The sequence below is a fragment of the Notamacropus eugenii genome, chromosome 1 (genome assembly GCF_028372415.1).
Source record: "Notamacropus eugenii isolate mMacEug1 chromosome 1, mMacEug1.pri_v2, whole genome shotgun sequence".
Lineage (NCBI taxonomy): Eukaryota > Metazoa > Chordata > Mammalia > Diprotodontia > Macropodidae > Notamacropus > Notamacropus eugenii.
The window spans coordinates 659,632,158-659,638,350 of NC_092872.1; the positions used below are offsets into that span (position 1 = coordinate 659,632,158).

At 42.4% G+C, this 6,193-nt stretch overlaps 1 pseudogene; it reads left to right on the forward strand.

Annotated features, from left to right (window-relative positions):
• Positions 1-3,619: 3,619 nt before the first annotated feature.
• Positions 3,620-4,493, forward strand: LOC140521027 (pancreatic progenitor cell differentiation and proliferation factor-like; annotated as a pseudogene).
• Positions 4,494-6,193: the final 1,700 nt, after the last annotated feature.

Genomic DNA, 6,193 nt, shown 5'->3' on the forward strand with positions numbered 1-6,193 from the left:
GAGGAGAGTACTGAGAAGAAAGGATGGAGAAAGCGGTGCCAAACTTCATCAATTTCACAATTTTACCAAAGGTCCTACTTTCAGGTTTCAGATTCTACCATTTTATTAATAGTACTCTCCTTCCTTTAATGGTATATACTACTATTCTCTCCCTGGACCACATTCCACATTTCCTCACACATCTATGCCTTCCTTTTCCTTTGATGACCTAACCCGTTACACTTTTGTAGCATTGACCATGAAGAATTTCCAGAATTTATTGGAGGACCAGAGATCTTGCAAGTCTCTCCAAAATTTGGTGTGGTATAATCAAAGCTGCAACTAGGATGGGGCAATGGGAGCTTCCCCCAGGACAGGAAATTTAGAAAGCAGCAGCAGCACCATCTTGGGTTATACTTCCTCCCATTCTGCCTATGGCCTCTGCCCAAAGCCTCTTCCTTACTTTTTAGTAGCCTAGAAACCTTCCAGTATGACACAGCATGCTTCCCACCTCCAGAGGCCACAATTACATTCTTACACAACCTGCCCCACCCCTGCTCCTACTCCTATCAATAAGCAGCCAGTCCTTTAATTACACAGAAATCTCTTAGTGTTCCAGGGCTGGCTTTTCTCCCCATAACCCAGGTGAGCCCTTCCTTAGATACCATTGGTTGGTTCAGGTGAAAAAAAATTATTGAGTAAAGCCTTCAGTGTAATTGGAAGAACACTGGTTGAAAAGCCAAGAGAATTGAGTCCTTGGCTATATTTTCACGCCTATGTATTTGATGCATGCGGAAAAGGTACTGGATTTGGAGATCAAAGACTTGAGTTCGAATCCTAGGTTGTGCCACCAATAACTTGTCTATTGCTTCATCTCTCTAGGCCTCATTTGGAAAACTGAAAGACTTGGATTACATGATCTCTGAGGTAACTTCCAGTTCCAATTCCTGTGACACTAAGTAATTTCACTCCTTTGGGTCTCCATTTCTTCATCAATAAAACGAGAGGGTTGGGCCTAGAGAGTCTATGCCCCATATCCAAAAAATCTTGTACAATCGTGGGCTTAAGGATTGAAAAGAGCTGCTGCTCATGAGAGACATTTTGGTCAGAAGTCAATCTTTGATACTGACTAACGCCCTAAGCTGCCTGATGCTGGGCAAGATCATCCCCAGAGTAAATGAAGTCACCCCTCCCAATTCTCCACCCAGCCTGTCCCAACCCATACCCACACAAACTCTGCAGTCCACACTGAGTAGAAATAGCCTGGGTTCACAGTATGGTGTAATCTAAGCCAGAGAATAACATTTGCCCTGCAGCTCACCATCCGGAATAGTAAAAAGCCAATGGCTGGCTCATCTTTCCATAAATCCCCAATACCGCTGGAGAAGCAGACAAAGGCAGCTTGGGGAGCCAGGCGGCTGCTTTGTTTTTGCGACTCTTTCCATGGCTGTGCCCTTTATATATGCAGCCCGAGTGGAATGCATCATAAAAGGTGACATTTTATCACAGCAGTTTGTAAATTTTACAGAAGCAAGCTTGCTGTAAATCACTGGGCTTATTCCCTCGCTGACTTTATTATAGCAAATCCAGCCATGGATAAACTGTATGCCAGTTTACTTGAAATTTATCTTTTTTATTCAGGCTGAACTGAGTCCTTTTAATATTCTTCTCTCTTCTAATGATAAGGCATTATGATAACCTTATTTTCTATTCAGACAGTTTTAAGAACTCTTATTTCTCTGGCAAATGCAACTCCTACTTTGGGTCTCTTTTCTCCCAGAGCCATTTACACTGTTTGGTAAGTCAGGATATGGGTCTCCCTCCTCCATTTTCAATTCCAATAAAACATTCATTTTTACTCCTCACCATCCTACAAGTATCTCTTCCTCTCAGGCTCCAGCTCCTATTCTTTAAGAAGCGGTCTGGTCCCCAGCTTGACATCTTTCCAGATAATCCCTTAACCTGCTCCAGTAGGTTAAGTTTCGTGCTGAATTCTCAGATAAAACTATCTCCTAAGAAGGGAAATAATAATAGTAACAACTTTTTATAGGACTTTAAGCTCTTCAAAATGCTTTACAAATATTCTCATTTTAACCTCACAGTAACCCTGGCAGAGAGGTGCTCTTATCCCCATTTTATAAATGATGAACTGAGACAGAAAAAGGTTAAGTGACCTGTTCAGGGTCACATATCTAGTAAGCATTTGGGACAGGATTTGAACTCAGGGTTTCTTATTTCAAGGCCAGCATTCAATTCTCAGTGCTACTTATTAGCATCATTAGTTGCACAATTGCAGAGGCTCAGCATCACCTTCCCCTTTGCTCTGACCCCTTTTTAGGAATTGGGCTTTTGCCCACTGAGCCACTGTAAACACACTTGCAATCTATCATATCAATCAGGAAGTATTTCTTATTTATGGTTCTTAGCACGTAGTAGGTGATCACTAACTGTTTGTTAACTGAATTATTAATAACCCACAGGGCAAACAAGCCAGAAACCTAAGCTGAAGGGAAAAATAGGTACATATCTAGTTATTGCCACCACATCAACTACTACTTCCCTTGGGGTGCCATTGGAGATAGCCTGCGAACCTGACCCCAAAAGTCTTGGGAATGACCATGCCCTATAGACCATCAATCCTATACTTCCAGCCCAGTGCTTGGAGCCATCATTCTGGAAAGCGACCTCCATAGAAATGTGACTTGGCAACTCCTTCGAAGGCTACAGCTACCAAAGACACAGAAAAGCAGGCTTTCTCTTTTTGCCAGGACCAAATTCCTTGACACTGTCATAGGGTTCAACAGCATTTTATCCGCAGAAATAACATTAATGAGGAGACATTCCCACTTACTTTGCCTCTACACCCTAAGGACCAAGCAAAGGCCTAGGACCCTTCCACCTGACTTGTAGCTAAAATGTTCTTATGAGTTGTCTCTTCAAGTAGAATGTGAGCCTTTTGACAGTAGAGATTGTCTTGCTTATCTATTCATATCCCCAAGGATTAATACAATGCTTTGTACTTGCTGAGTGCTTGACAAAAACATTTCCATTCATTTGTACTATGTACCAACTGCTGAGCTGGGTTCTGGGAATAGGAAGAAAAAAGTAAAAATTCCCCTGCCCTCCAATAGTTTATATATACTGGAAACAATGCAGTTTAGGGGAGAGGGAGGATAGTCAAAGCTGAAGGCATAAAGAGAAGATTCATGTAGAAAGTGGTGCTTGAGTTGAGTCTTAAGAGAGACTAGGGATCCCAAGCTTTGGGAGCCAGGAGGAAGTACATTACAAGCATGAGAGTCAGGCAGTGCAAAGGTAGAGAGAGTAGAGAGAAAATTCCATGTATGAAAAATGGTAAACAGGGAAGCTTCACTGGACCATAGAGTACGTGAAGGGGAGATATGTTTAATAACACTGGAAAAGAGATTGATACCAAGCTCCGAAGGTCTTTAAATGCCAGAGAAATTTATATTTGATCCAATAGGAATAAGGAGTTGCTGGAGTTTATTGAGGAGAGTGACACAGTAAGACTTAGAAAAGTCAGTTTAGCAGTTCTGTGGAGGATGGGAAATAAGAGGAGATTTGAGGCAGAGAAGGCAATAAGGAGGTTGTTAAGCAGTGAGAAGAAACTGAATTAGTGAAAACCCAAAGAACTCTCGCATTTTCGTTGCCGTGGAGTATCCTCCCGTAATCTCCTTTACAAATGGGCTCTGTGGCCTAGCGCCCCTTCCCCGAGCCAGGTCACTTGTGATCGTCCCCCGCAGCCCACTGCCTGACAGGGGCTGCTCGGGAGCCGCCACTAAGGTTTACATCATCACCAGAAGAACAAGCAACATGGCAGCAATCCCGTCTAGAGGTTCACTTGTAGCAACCCATGACTACTACCGAAGGCGTCTGGGTTCCACTTCCAGCAACAGCTCCTGTGGAAGTGCTGAGGACTCTGGGGAAGTGATCCCCCACCATCCTGGGCTTCCCAAATCAGACCCAGGCCACTGGTGGGCAAGTTTCTTCTTCGGGAAGTCGAGTCATCCATCCATGACAACTGTATTGGAATCCCCAGAGCACTCAAGATCTTTCCAGGTTGCTCATTGGCACGATCACCTGTGACCTGGCTCAGGAAGCCATGAGGAAGCGGCATGTCAGCGAGCCCAACAAGACCAGCCCTGGGCCTTCTGCATGAGCAGCAGCACCCTCCTTTGCTGCTCCCCCCCTTCTGAAGTGCGCTAGGCATCAGAGCCCATTTCCCCCTCCCCTCCCCCCCTTCCCTCTCCCACCCATTCCCTTAGAATAGATAGGCTGCTTAAGTGTAGAAGTAGTTGTGTTGTGTGTGTGGTTTTTTTTTTTAAAAAAGGAAAACAAAAGCAAAACACCAAAAAACGAGTAAAAGAAACCACACTGTCATGTTTTTTTACTGTCTGAGTCACCTGTGTGCTTTTCAGCAGCCTCAGTAATTCGTTTACTTTGTACTCAACAGAAACTAATAAACTTGGAGCAGCCTTTTAAAAAAAAAAAAGAAACTGAATTAGTGAATTAACTGTGTGGGTGAAGAGAAACAGAGGAATATGAAAAGTTTTGGGATGGAAATGCCAGGATTTTGAAAATTAATGGAAACATGGAATTAGAGTAGGGGGTTGAAGATGATACCAAGGTGAGAAATCTAGGTAACTGGAAGACTAGTGGTTCCCTCAACAGAAACAGGAAGTGTGGATGAAGTATAAGCTTGGGAGAAAATATTATTAATTTTGTTTGGGATATGTTGAGTTTCAGATGCCTGAATGACTTTTAGTTCGATATATCCAATAGGCAGTTGTTGATATGAGATTGGAGCTCTAGAGAGAGACTGGGGCTGGAAACTACCTGCGTGGAAATGATAGTTAAATCAATGGAAACTGATGAAGTTACCAAATAGAGAAAAATGAGATAGAGATCCAGGACAGAACCTCTGGGTATACCCACAATTAAGGAACAAGATATGGGAAGGAGTGGCCAGACAGGTAGAAGGAGAGCAAAGAAAGAGGTCTCATAGATTCCCAGAATGAGGAGAGCATACAGCCAGAGGGAGTGGTCTATATTTTCAAACACTTCAGAGAAGGCAAAAAAAAAGAAAAGGATTGGGAAAAGGCCATCTTATAGGGCAATAAAGAGGTGTTTGGTAATTTGGGGGGAAAGTAGTTTAAGTTAAGCAGTGAGGTCAGATGCTAGATCGAAAGGGGTTGAGAAGTAAAAGAAGAGGAAAAGGAGACAATAAGTACATGAGTTGCCTGTGCCTTGCCTATGAGTTTGACTGAGAAAGGGAGGAAAGAGATAGAATGGTAGCTAAAGAGTATGGCTAGGTCTAGTGAAGGCTTTTTGTTTTGTTTTGTTTTTTGTTTTAGGATGGGAAAGCCCTAAGTGTATTTTTCAACATCAGTAAGGAACCAATAAATAGGGAGAAACTGAAAATTAATGGAAAAGAGGGGGATGATCTTGGGAGTAATATGCAGAAGAAGCCAGGAGGGTGTGGAATCAAAGGCATTTGTAGAGGAGTTGGCTTCTGTGAAGAGAAAGGACTACCTCCTCATCTGAGGGTGCATTAAAGGAGAAGAGTGTCATATGGTTATGCTTTGTTAAGTCTGAAGGGGCAAGAAAAGGTTTGAAACTACTTGGAAATTTGGATAGAGGAATTATTTAGGGAAGAGTAAAAGGACAGCCTCACTGCAGGAAGGACTCAGTTGAGACTGGATAGTTCAAATCTATAGTAAATCCAGTCAGTTTGATTAAGTGACTTTCTCTAGGTCTATTTAATAGTACATAAGTATGAGTAGGGAAGGTAAATGGTGGGAGTAAGCCAGGGTTGGGGTTTGGAAATGTACGAGCAGTAACAAGACAAGGGAGAAAAGATTGTAAAAGTAAGAAATGGTGTAAAGTTAATCTGGATAACTAACATGTAAAGTCCTTATGTTAGGTTTCATAATAAAAAAAAAATTCTGTTTTGGGGAATGGGGGGACCTAACTTTGAAATACAAGACTGACTTGCAGCAGATTATCTCTGCTCTTTGATATACCTTCTCCTGCTGATTAACATTTCTCTCCTTCCCTTACTGGAAACTTTCATGCTCCATTTCTACACAACTGAGACGTCACTGATATTTCCTGTCCACATCTTGCCTGTAACATCAGAAATATAAAATGAACGAGAAGCACCTGAAAAAGAAGCCCATTTAAATATTTATGTATG